Raw genomic sequence first — 14141 nt, forward strand, 5'->3', positions numbered from 1 at the left:
AATTTTTACACCCCTGCTCACAGCCCATAATCTTGGTGCGAGTCAGTTCCCCCAAAATGGTTGCAGATTACTCAGTAGTACATAAAAGGAGCTGGTGGAAGAAGTGTCAACAACAAAAACAAAAAAAAATTAAACTGCAAAAAGGAGAAAACATGATCCTGTGACTTAGAAAATGTGTCAGCTATAAACACATTGGAATAAAATTGACTTTGAAACCTCAGCAGAAATAAATGTTCACAAATTATCTCAGCAAATAAAAACACACTAACTGTTGATTCGTCTTACCTAGGTGAGCAGATGAGAAGTTGTTTTGTTTTTCTTTTTAAGAAATAATATGCCCTTCAGGCACTGCTTCTGAAATAATGATACAGTTTAAAACCTGACAAAATTACATAAAACTAACATTGCTCCTAATAACTGAGTCTTAAATTAAAAGTCTGATAGCTCAAGAGCCGTTGGGCTGCAAAAGAAGGCTTGTTCCTGTAGAGAATGGTCTTTGAGGGCTCCTTGGTGCCTGATTTCCTGAAGCAGTATGTGCACACAATCTGGTCCCTGTTGGTGCAAACAACTCTTCCTCCGCAGCTTCTGGCACACGAAGCTGTACTTCTCCCTCTCATCCAAGCCATGGATTTACACATCATTTTGAAACTTCATCCTCTCTTTTCTGCTTTCTTTTGAACACTTTTTCAATTGTCTTGCACTCTCTTTCAATTGTGTTATATACAGTTTAAAGTTCTGTTCCCTTAAATGCTGCAGAGCAAGTTTTTTGCTAATGAAGTTTACTACAGGTTACCAAAATCAGTATATAATTCTCTTGGCTTAATGAGTTCTGAATTAGGCTTTCAGTGGTGTAAAAGCCCCAGCACAGTCAGGATCCTTTTGGTACTTCTGCATTTAAGTGGCATGGTTTGGTAAACATGTAATCAGAAGGCCCTCATCAGTTTTCAGCTGTCATGACTTGGATAAAATCCCTGTACCAGCTATTTCAGTTTTATTAGCTTTGAGAGCACAGATTGCAACCCTTTTTTTTGAAAAAACAAAACCAAAAAACAAAACAAAAAAAAACCCACCAAAAACAACAACAACAAAAACACCACAAAACAAAAACCCACTGAAGTTTTTCAATGGTTTTTTGAAGTGAGTTAATAGGGGACATAAAATCATTGAGTTAGGTCACTGGATTCTGCAGTGACTATTACCAACATCAAACCAGACTTGAAATATGAAAAGCTTTTGGTTAACAGCTTTAAAGAAAGTCATTCAAAGGCAACAGGGGTCAAACAATCACTAAGTATATACTGACCCCTGCTTAAATCTTTTACACAAACACACTTTTTCTCTGACTAGTGAACATAGGATAAAAATATCCTGGGTCAAAACACAGCTGCTAATCTGCAAGAAAAGCCAACACCTCCTCTCCAGGACTAAGACTGTTGCTGGGATGATAAAGAAAGCCTGCCCTAGTAACTCTGCAGATGTAGCAAAAGTTTTGCTTATCAGAGCAAAACAAGCCTTACAGCACCAATAAATCAAATTTCCATATATTGTGGCATAACCTCGTCAGGCAGCTAAGCATCACACAGTTCTGTCCATAAGTAGACTTGATATCATGAAATTACCTTTTGAAGTAATACAAATAAAAGATTGAAATAGAACAGATCAAAGCTTGTTAGACAAAGAAATAAATGTTAAAAAATCTTTAATAAATTTTAAAAATTTTGTGGGAGAAAAATATGGTTCCAAAGTTAAAATATAACAGTAGTGAATCAGTTAAGCAGAATCAATGTGACATCACATTCCAGACAAATGTGCAGAGCATTTTCTCTAGGTGTTTGCAAAATGGTCTAACAGGAATTTAAAGAGCTTCAAATTTAGAAAAAGTTATTTGCTTCATACTAAGAAAATGAACAAGAGTCACACAGCAAAATGTGAAAATATCAGGCAATAGACATAAAGCAGCTTCATTGAGCAGGCATTCTATAAATACAGGCATTCTTTTTGCAGAACCCTAAGACAAGATGCACAAAAAGAAACAGGCAGATACAACCCCTTGGGACCTTGAAATTCCTTCTGACAGGGTCCTTGAAAAAAAAGATTTTAAGTATTAATAGCCATATAATAAGAAGTATGATTTCAGATGGCCTGCACTCCAGTCAGGCAAAAATAATGATAAATGGCATAGTAAAAAGAAAAAACAGTATTTTGTACCAGAGATAAAGACTGAGCTAGTTTGGTTCCAGTTTTTTAGGATAGGAACATACAAGAGACTAAATTTAAAGATGGACATTATTAGATGATTAGGTAGAAAAACAACACCTGGTATTTTTAGCCATTCCAAAAAGATTTAATTCAAGAACATGGTTGAAAGTACAATAAATTCAATTTAATTTAACTTATAAAAGAAAAGCCTATAATATATAAAACAAAAATGGGTTTGCAATGACTGTAGATGAAGTATCACACATTGTGAAGGAGAAAATTAAAAGCTAAATGGACGTAGAGCAATATTTTAAAATGGGTTATCAAGTTTGCTCCAGTATCCTGGATACTTCCTATATTTTATCTTTTGTCTGCAAAAATTGTTCGGAAGCTATAGAAGAAACAATTTGAAAATCCACCACTCTGAGAAAACAGCAGCTCAAATTTTAAATTATTAGCCTGAGGAAACCACCTCTTTTTCTCAGTGCTGTGTACTTAGATTCATTGGACATGAATGCTGCTGTGTGTTCTGATGTACTCAATCTTGGAGCACTTGATGTGTGACTGTCGTGAAAGAAGACTGGCATAGATCAAAATAAAAACTGGGATATTCTATTGTTTTCTAAAGACTCAGGAATGTGTCTTTGCTTATTTCTTCCTCTCATCTTTAATATCGCATAAAAACACTGAGGGAAATGTAATCAAATTATGTGAAAACAGAAAGGGGCTACACAGCTGGAAACTACAGCTCTTACTACATCGTAAGTCAAAGTCCTCTGTCCAGATTTGCTTCTGACTGAATGTCCTTTGAACACCAAGGATTTCAGGAGAAAATAATAAACTCAACTAATGGACTTCTTGGCACAGCACATTTGTTTTTTTCAGGGTAGCATAATTTTAAATTTTACATTTTATTAATAAGTTTTAACCTCAAAGTTCAATTTTAATTAATTAAATGTGGGGGAGAAGCCAGGTGTCTTTCATCCTTTCAACTGCAGCTTTAATTTAATCCTTTAAAAGCAAGTATAAACATCAAACCTAACATATAATTGTTCTACCAGTAACAGCTAAACTGAACATAATAACCTGCAGTCCAAATCACCTTGAAAGCACAGAATGCAATTTGAGCCTTAATACAACTATGTGCATGTGTAAGCAGTCTTAACTTTTTCCGCTCTACAAATTATTATTTCTCTTCCCCTTAAGAAGCGTGATAAATCTCCAAGACAGCAAGCTTTGAAGATTCAGTTTTCTCTGGAAATTTTCACCCATGACAAAAGATTTCAAAAAGTACAATAATTTACATTTAAACAGGTGTAGTTCTTTCCATTCTTCAATTTTAAAATACTAATATAAAAGATTTCCACTCCTCAATTCCTATAGTGTATTCTTCTTTGACACAAGAAATGGCAAAGCTACAGTTGTTCCCTTTCATAGGGCTCTGCTCTGTATCTCTGTAGCACCATTAGCAGGCTCTCTTAGGCTATTATAGTAATTATTGATACCAATCATGGACATGTGAAACATTGATTAGAAAGTTGAACTTACCAGAAAACTTCATTCCACAAAAGGCTTTGATGTCAGGCACACTTTTCTTCATAAAGGAGGGTAAAAAAGCAGCTCCAAACAAGACCCCCATCTATTCCAGACACATGCTAGCTAACAATGGTAACGGAAACGTGGGGTGAACATCAGGTTCTGGAGAATTGTTTGGTGAAAATAAACATTAACATAAACATAATAAAACAGTGATATGTCACTTAAATTTGTATTCTATTTCATCACACCATTCTGGCACAGGCCTCTAAAGCACTGCCAAGAAACTTTGTTTCATAAACTGTTGAACTTAGTGCCTGCTTTAACCTCTGCAAGCAAGATGCCTTGGGGATAACAAAATCCTTTGCATTTTAATTCGCTACACCATTACACAGACACCAGCATATGTTAGAAAAGTTCAGCTTCACATTACAAAACTTACTTTTCAGCAATCAGAGAAAATAAAGGTTTTCCACAGTATTTTCATATATCTTATCTTACAAACAGAAATGTTACCTATATAATGTGGTGGGATCCAGCCGACTTCATGCAGTTTCCCATGCATCAAAGCCTACTTAACTCCCCAAAGCACAGTGCAATTTCTGATGTGCTTGGAGGAAGAAGGGTTGTTGTATAAGTCTCCTCATCAGTTTCCAGGGTGTTTCATTAGAGCATTTCATCTTTGAAATGCCACCAAGCTGCTTACTTGTCACCAAAGGAAAATGTACTGTGACTCAGAATCTCTGGTCTCAAAAAATACAGCCAATGAACTTATAATAATAATTTATAATACATTTCTAATAGATTCGCAGCAGGAAAAGGGGCAGGGTTCTGTGAGTTAAAAGGCCTATCCAGTCCTACCCTCTTTGATTCTGCTGTTAAAAGTAAATGATGTAGCAAATATTTTATGGTCTATATATCTCTCAAAAATTACCTGCAGGAATGTTGGCTTTTGCAGCCACATCCCTTTGGCAATTCTGCATAATCCACCTGGGGAAGATTTCTGTTTACACTGAATTTATTTTTTACTATTGTTCAAGGTCAAAATTGCAGAAGATATACCTTAAATCACAGATTGAAATATCTGAATCTGGTAGAAGCAATCTGGGTACCTAATGCTGCTTAAACGCATAGCGTAGTTTGGTAAATAATACTTTATATATTCTTTAAACCTTTATTTTCATTGATATAGCAAATGGAAGGAAAAAAAGCCCCCCATAAATAAAGGTATATAGAAAGAGAAAAATGGAAAATTTTAGGTAGAAAGACTTTTCAGGTTCATATAAAGTATATTAATTTATACATTTGCTGTGAAAATTAAGTTTCTCCTTTTCCTCTTTATTATAAAACCTCCAAATTCCTATAAAAAGAAGTAACTATAACCCCAAATAAAACTACTACTATTTGAAATGGAATTAGATTACACATGTAAGTTGTCTATGATATGACAAGCGCTTAAAGAGCTGAAAATACCTACCAGGACATGCTGCAAAACAAATGTGATTTTATAATTATTTCAGTTGTCTTGTACAGTCACAAATACATATTATCAGTAAGCAACTACCAGGACACTATTAAAGTTAATAATTGTTCAAGACCACCTATATTTGCAGACTACTTTTGGGTTTTTTTACAGTTCCAAATCATGTGGGCACTGTTCATGCAAAATCATAACCTCTCTCTGGAAGCACCTTCCCTGAAATACTGTATCACATTAGAAAATCAGAACATATTAGAGGTGAAACCTGGAGCACCAGACCACATTTCAGCTTTTTTCTATCACCCTAATCCTGTGGGCTGTATCATCCAAAGAGAAGCCTAAACCAGGAAAATCCAAAGGAGCAAGAGGCAATACACGAAATACTGCATTTAGACAACTGCAGAAACTTAACTTTTCTTAGGTCTGGTGTGTAATACCTAAGGACTCCTCAAGCAGCAAGAAATACATATCTGTATTTCATACAGATTGAATGCATTTCTGCAATTACATGGATAGCACCATTCTGCTCCCTTTGACCTTTAGAAGTTAATTAACTGTATGCCTTACTCAAAGTAAATTTACAATGTAAACATATATATGGCAGAATTTGTTCATAAGTATTTCACATGTGTTAGTTACCCATAGTGAGATTCCAAGTTAAGGTAAAAAAGTTCTTTTCACCGTAAAAAAAAAAATTCATTTGGCATGTTTTGTTCTTCATTTCAGAATATTGATGATGTATGTACCAGAAAATATCAGCTAAGGCTTACTTTTTCATAATCCTGAGCAGAAAGAGGAAAACAAATATGCTAAAAATCTTACGAGGGTATGACTAATAACTGCACTCTTCATATATAACAGTACTTTCAAGCAGAAAATATAGAATTTCTCAATTTATCTACTGAAAGGATAGGGCCAAGACAACAGAATGCATTCCCCTATTACGGCTGAGACAGTACAGACCTCATTCCAAGTGCAAGGCTTGCTCCCTTGAATTGCCACCTCACATGCCATGCAGACTATAGATACATAAATCCCATCTGCCAAAGGAAAACAGTAAATAAAAAAGCTCTACCAAAACAAGGCACTTCATTTTATATTCCCTTGGTGACAAAGAAAAAATAATAATAAAAATAAAGGCCTCATGCCAGATGCTGGCACATTACTAAATGACAATTAAAATATACCATATTTTTAATGGAATATGATAATGAGTAAAACAGAAATAAGATTAATAAGAAATAGAAGATGGATGGACACTATCCCTGTGGGTCCAGCCTGGTTTCTAGATGTAAGAGAAATTTTTAAAAATCATTGTTGTTTTCATTGTTTATTTGTGTGGTTCAGCCTTTCAGGAGTAATAAAAATAGAGTCAGCTAGAGATAAGGTTTGTATGGTAATGAACATTCCATAAATATCTGGTGTCCTTTTCTTTTCCAGTGAGCTTCCCTCAAAATCAAGGGAACCTCACTGCCTACACCAAATACACTGCCTAGTGCTTCTAACTGGGACGTGTAAGACTGTACTCCAAAATGAATTCATATAAACAGTGTGCATTGTGGTACATATATATTACAAAAATTTTGTCAGGGTCCCTTTGTTGTTAGTTAAAGCACAGGCTAAAAGACCCCACTCAAACTCCAATGTGAGAAATGACTTTGATTTTTCAAATAAAAAAATCAATATATTGAGTTCACAGTTTTCCCATGAATAGAATAAATATCAAAGAGACCCACTGGGGCAAGACTGGCGTTAAATCATGTCATCTTCTAAGACAAAATTACTTCACAGAATGGGGAACCCTTTGAATAAACCTCCTCAATTTCAGTTCAGGCCTGTAAGAGAAAATTATATTTCTAATATGCTTACTTAAAATAAATAGAATAATTGTACAATAGCAAGGATTATTCTTTTGTTATTTTTAAATGTTAACCGCCTTAAAAAGTGTGATGTGTGAAGGCTTTTTAAAAGGTGTAATATCCTATTTCTATTGACAATTTGAGTTTATTTCTCTAGGTGGGGATTTTGTTATTAATCCATCACATGGCTAAACCTCCATAAGCAAGTTTTGTGTGTAACTACTTAAATTGTTTCTATAACAAAACCAATTGCTATTCTCTTCTCCTTTCATAGGAGTTAAGACTTCTAAAAACGTTAGTTTGCTAAAGGTTTCCCCAAAAGGTCAATGGAAGAAGCAGCTAGAAAAGCCAAGAGATACAGTTTGCTTTCTGCTCGTGCCCTGAGTCCTGTTTTTATTTCTGTCATTCAAGAAGAGAAGCTCGCTGCAGGTTTTCTAAAACCCCCAGAAGAAATTTAGCAGGGTGACTTTATTTGGGCAGCTCCACGTGGAGAGCTGATTGACAGGCACAGTACTGGCTCTGCAGGGCAGGTGGCAAAGGCCATTAGTGCCTGCTTCCCTTCACACTGCCCTTCTGCAGCAGGGACCCTGGCTTCTGCCTCCAATTAGTCCATAAATAAATTATTGATCTGTCACCTCTAAGCTCACACTGCTTTCTGGCCTTGAAACTTCATTGTTCTCAAATATGTCCTAGGGATCACTAAGCTTGTAGAATTACAAAAAAAATATTACTGCATATAAATCCAGACATTTTTAAAATACCTGTGTCAATTTGGCACTCTCCTGTCCAGATTTAAACCAATAAATTATTTATCAGTTTCTGAATGAAACATATTTTCCATCACTTGACCAAGGAGTTACAAATAAGAGAGAAGCAAATCACAGTTGTGCAAATGCACATGATGAATTTTAATTTGCCTATAACAACAACCATTACATGCATTAATATGCAATAACCATTACATACTTGATATCTATAGGAGCATCACAATGTCTATTTGGCTAAGAAAATTCTACTACAATTTAGCCAAATATCAGTTTTATTGTAACTCATTGGGAATGGTGGCCCAGGAAAGGTCCCAGATCAAGGGCAAGAGTGCCAGATTAAGGTAAAATATAAATGATTAAATGACTGCAAATTACAGCCAAAATATCTGTGTATGTAGCATTCATAGAAGAATCATATCTATATACACAATTACATTTAATTTCCATATATAATATTACATTTACATCTTCAAATACAGAGAAATTGTCTATGGAAAAATATATGTGGTCGGTATGTGGAGTATGTATAGAAATATTGTGCATTTAGAAAATAAATTGATATAACAGAATATGCATATAACAGAAATATATATAACATATAACAGAAATACATATATCATATCTAGAAAGATATATATAATCATTTTTATGTATATAAAGAAACCATAAGCAGAAATCAGAAAAAAATTATGAAAGAAAAAATAATGCACAACAGAAATCTGACAAGTAGACATCATCAGATAACAGTGGAGAAGAATAAAAAGTGATACACGACTGCACTGCTTCAGTATCACAAATGAAATTTTATCTGTAAAGCTGGGGAGGTTTCCAGATCAAGGAACAAGGGAAAATTTAGGTTGCCTTGCTATTTCTATTATTTTTTCATTCCAATTTTTTCATTCTCTTCCTTTCATTTTTAACTTTTAATAGAGCAAATAATTTCACTGTCTTTCCTTTCTGCTTTTTCCACATGTTTAGTACATAGTTTGATTTTTAAACCCAGCCATCACACTTCAGGTTTTTTTTTAAATATTTTGTGTTTGGTTCTTTTAGGTATGAAAACCAACATGATTATCCTTTTTATATTTTGTGAAATGTCATTAAAAAAGCAATCATCAGTCTCAACCAATTTAATATTCCTCAGCACTTCTGGGTCATAAAAAAGCCTATAAAAATAATTAGCATTTACCTGACTTCTTTCCCTTCTTTTGTTTAGTACAGCTTAGCTGTTCTCACAATAAATGCAAATATTCAAAATCCCTTGTTTGTTGTTCTAGGTTTTCTTCTTATTCTTACTTACATAGCTATCTTTTTAGAGAATCTACAATTCTGTGCAGAAATGAACTAAACAAACAAAGAATTTCTATAATCTTGATCTGCACAAGCTGTACTTGGCTACTTTTCATTATTATTGCCCTACTTCAGAAAGTTTTGTAAGTATTCAAGCAGCCTGACAGCAGTGTTTATAGTCAGATATCTTTCTCCTGAAAGAATATCATGACTTTTGCATAAATCTTTTTCCATTCAAATATATCAACAAGAAGCTAGTGCTGAAAAAAGACATTGCTTGAAATCTTCCAGTGCTTTGCAATCAAAAGTTCCTGGCCACTTTTTGTGCTTCAGAGACAAAATGTTGAAACATTCATCCTAAGTCGTTAATAGAGGCTGCTGGTATTTGTAGATACAGCTTTTTTACCCCAGTTTTGAAATTTTTTGGAACATATTCAAACTTAATGAAAGCTGTATTTTTTCTCAGTATTCCGATTGTAAACAACTTCAGATGATTCTTTCAACAAAAAGAACCTGGCCATTTCTGAGAGCCAGATAACTCCTTTAGTCCTTCCCCAGGCTGTTCCTTTCACAGTGCCTGCTCTAAAAATGCCATAGGTAACAAGTGCTGAAGAAAGAGAAGCAAAGCAAGACAGGCAATGTCACTCTTGGCAAGGTGAATGCAGGAGGGCACCAGGTAAATGGGGAAAAGAATGAGAAAATGAAGTGGGACTATCACACAAGGTGTAGGTCAGGGGGCTGAAAAGTGAGGAGGATGAAAGCAGCAGGCTGATGCTCTCCTCTGAAAGGAGGGAAGAAAACTTTAAATTGTGCTACATGAAAGGAAAGAAAAGAAAGGCATGTGACTGTTTGTGATGACAAACAACTGACTTGTTCTCAATGGTACTGTTTATTCTTTCCAATGATACCTAAAAAAAAAAAAAATATCAAAACCAAAACCTCATAATGAGGCTTGTGAGTTAGAGCTTATTAATTTTCAGCATTTTACTCACCCTGCCAACATTCTCTCCTGGTCACAAAATACACTGGAAGGCTGTAACGTGATACAGAATCAAATAATTGGGAGCTTTGGACTCAACTGAGTTGTACTCCACTGACAGCACATCTAGATGCTCTTCAGATCATTGAGGGACAAAAGCACAACATTTGTCACATAAAACACAAGACTATCAAGTTCTAAGGAGACAGAAACTGAGATTTTTGGCCAGCACTACTACATGTCATTTTTAAACACAGTTGGAAGTCCTGCCCAGACAGTCTGCAGTGCTTCTGAAGCCAAGGCTTAGTGACATGACTTAAACAGGATCAAAACGAACCTGAATTTACCTCCAATTCTGAAGCATAATTAGAAGTCTGAACCTCAGTAACTACTTGTTCAAATTGAGAAGGCAGAGGACAAAGTATTACTTTTCCTTTTGTTTGGACCATAAGAATATTTTTATACTCAGTCCCTCAAAAATTGTTCCATTTCTTAAACATTTAGAGGACTAAAGACTCGATATTTTTCTCTAGGATGTCATAACTTCAAAATTCAGTGTTGGTTTTTAAGTGCAGAATTACAACAGCCAGGATTGCAGTAAATTGGTCTTTGACAGGGTGCTTTCTGTCTAATTTAATTGTAACTATAGCAACAGAGCTCTGCAATTAACAATTGTGAGTTCTAGCTAAACAAATAAAGATATAATCTGCCTTAAGTCTTTTATTACATCTGCATAATTTAGAGATAATCACAAGAATTTTAAAGGGATCTTTTCATTATTTTCAATCACGTAATGATATTGATATTTAGGTAGATGCTTAAATGCAGTCTGAAAATACCTTACAAGCAGAGATAAGTGTCTCAGTTTGAATAGGCACTGCAAAAGTTTCACCACTGGGAGGAATCTGAACCTATGAAAATTACTGCAGTTTTGGTTAAGAACCTGTATGACAAATATGGGGAAGAAGAGTAAAACAGGTTATATTACTATGCAAAATCAAATACAAGTTTCTAAAGCAGTCAGCTATGAAAGAGCTGTATTAGTTGCAATATTCTTTAATAGGCTACTGGTGATAAACACTGTGACATTTTAAGCTATTGCTAATGACTTAGCTAGTACTTTCAAATTTTATAATGCTCAAGAAACTATTGAATATTGTTGCTATATGTCAAAATTTTACCTTTCAAAATGTATCTATTGCATCCAAACTCTTATGCTTGTTATCTAAAATTTTTTTTCACTTCTGTTTGTGACTGCATAACCTTGCTCATTTATTGTGCTAGAATCTATAAAAGGCTCCATAGGATGAAAAATGCACACTTCTTGCTAAGTTTTCAAAGATGCTTCCTAGCTGTGACATGTAGAAGTATTTTTTTTAATCTCTGTATCTTCTCATTATTTGTAGCCCTGTAAATACATATATACTGAGCAGTATAAGTTTCACCACTGAAAAATATTAGTGCCCTAAGCAAAAAAAAAAAAAAAAAAGGCAGATAAAATTTTAAAGATCATCACCTAACAGGACATTGTTTTACAGAGTTTTAAAAAAAGCATCTGGTTTGAGTATTTTGAATTCTTGACAGTTTCTTGGAGAAAAACAGAACTTCTATGTAGTCTGTTTCTCCCACACTGAAAACTGAATACCAAAAGTTGAAGTTAATATTTGGGTTATGTTCCAAAGATGCAAATCTTTATTACATGCAATTCCAAGCTAACTTTAACCATCCTAGCTTGGATACTAAAAGGAGTACAGATGAGGTACCAGAGCCTTCAAAGTGACTGCCACACACACACACTCAGCTCGAGTCCTCATCACCTAGACCATTGCTGAAATTACAATATGATTTTAAAGTTGATATAATTTTAAATTTGAGTTTCTTTTAAACCAGAGTCTTTTGTTTTATCTATGCTACATTCATATCTGCCCACTCAATTACTTATTGAGGAAGAAAACTGCACTAACAGAGAGAGGCGATATTGAACATTTCAGCTTCAATTGAAAACCACAGCTTTGTTTCCTTCCTCTCTAACATTGTGATAATTGGGGAAACACACACAACAGGATAAGCACAATTTTTAGCAGGTCTTTTCACAGGTCCATACATCCTGTTAGAGAGATAATAGGTCTTTTGAATGATTTGACATTCTCTTGCTGAAGAACTGCCCCAATTGCTGCTAGAAAGTACACACTGTTCAAGGCACAACTGAGAACATTGTTGAGCTGAGCACATGACTTACAGCAGTGGCTGTTGACACAACTCTTCCTTTCAGACAGGTGTATGGCTGTTAAGAAATAAATTCACCTTGCACTTTTATTGATCTTATTACCCTATGCTGCTTGCAACTCAACCTAATAAATGGCTATAAGTGATTGTTAAGGGAACATCAAGGCTTCTGTTTTCAGTCAGGTACATTTAGTTAAACACACAAAACATGAAAGCTTTAGAAAAGGATGGAAGACATCAAGCCAGAAAGCAAATTTAAAATATCTTTGATAAAAAAATCATTCAAGTACTGCTTGTCAAGACACAACAGCACCTATTACTCCTGAACTCATTCAATATCTAGCCCACCAATATAGTTTAACCCAGTTATTGCTGTATTATATATTAATGCTGTCATATTACTAATACTTTCGCTGAAAAATTTCAAGGTAAAGACTTCATCACAATTAAAACACAAGTCTCAGAGCAATTCACCCAAAGAAATAGTGTTTCAAAAGTAATTGGTTGGTCACTGCAATCTTAATACCCTCTACATCTGCAGACCCATTTTAGAGCCCCATGACATTTTCACTGTGTTAAAAATCTTTTAGCTAGTTTTGATTGTAAACTTGATTTTCTAGGAATAAAAGTAGAGAAATATTTAAGATTGTATTCATTATTTCCCACCAGTTTCCAGTTCCTTGAGTTTCTGCTTGATGTTGCAATTAAGCAATGAGCACAGGTCTAGAGAAGAGAGTGAGAGCAAGAAAGAAAACGAAAGAAAAAGAGAGAAAGGGAGAGAGAGGAAAGGGAGAGAGAGAGCCAACATGAACACCTAGAAACTTACTTGCACATTTATTTAATCTTCCTTTGGTGTTTCTCACACCTGTTTTGGAATAGATTTTAATTGACATAAATCTGTGTCTCAAATGCACGTGGTTCAGCTTCAGTAAAATATTGCAATAGTGACAGAGAAATTTGACAGCCTATATATTCTGCTGTTGTATTGAATTAAATTACTTTCAATTTTAGTCTCCTTTACCATTATTTACTTGAATTCAGAAACACAAAATTTAGGGCAAAGGGTCTTCTGTGATCAAGTGTGCAGATTCCTAGGAATTCCAAACCTGAAGCAAGAGTAGAATATGCAGTAGAAACCTGTCAGAAGTCTGCCTTGAAGACATGGTAGAAGCCCCATGATAATACATATATCCATTTCATAGTATTGCATGGAAGTCTCAGAACATCTTCCAGTGAAATTAGATTCCCCATTTCAGTGATGACCTGAGGGGAAAAAAATAAACATTGTGTTGCACACATAAACTGAGGATGGAGGCAGTCCTCAAACAGGCATATTTAAAAGTTGCAGGAAGGGAATACTGATCCTTAATATGTTTTCACTACCTTTAAATTCCAATCCCACTGATTTTTCATAAATTGAGAGCTGGGAGCTTTATTAGATTTGTTTCCAAGTGAAAAGTTCCCATGATTTTTGAATCATTAATATTTCACAATATTTATTCATAATATTATCCTTTTTAGCCATGAGGTGTTCATATTAACATTTTTTCCCTTCTCCCCCCTCCTTATGACATTGAATCTCATTTTAAAATAGCTCTTATACTGCCATAAACATTACTAAGGCAGGCCTTTTGCACATATATTGAAATTTATTTTCTGTGCAGTAGTATGTATTAACCCACATTAAAAAACCATTGCATAATCCCTCTTAAAATGAAGACTTTGAGATAGTCAGAACTAAGCCTCAGTGTATATTTGCAGACTTTGTCTGTTGGATCTGTAACAGCTAAAGCTATGACACTGCT

The 14141-nt window shown here is 34.7% G+C and overlaps 1 long non-coding RNA gene across 1 annotated transcript in view; it reads right to left on the bottom strand.

The window, feature by feature from the left end:
- The window catches only part of LOC143693959 (uncharacterized), a 61714-nt gene extending 56878 nt beyond the window's left edge, over positions 1 to 4836 (bottom strand). The window contains exon 1 of the long non-coding RNA XR_013182080.1: positions 3744 to 4836. This is a non-coding gene — a long non-coding RNA (uncharacterized LOC143693959). The remainder of the gene's footprint in view (positions 1 to 3743) is intronic.
- Positions 4837 to 14141: the final 9305 nt, after the last annotated feature.

This window comes from Agelaius phoeniceus, chromosome 4 (assembly GCF_051311805.1).
Source record: "Agelaius phoeniceus isolate bAgePho1 chromosome 4, bAgePho1.hap1, whole genome shotgun sequence".
NCBI lineage: Eukaryota > Metazoa > Chordata > Aves > Passeriformes > Icteridae > Agelaius > Agelaius phoeniceus.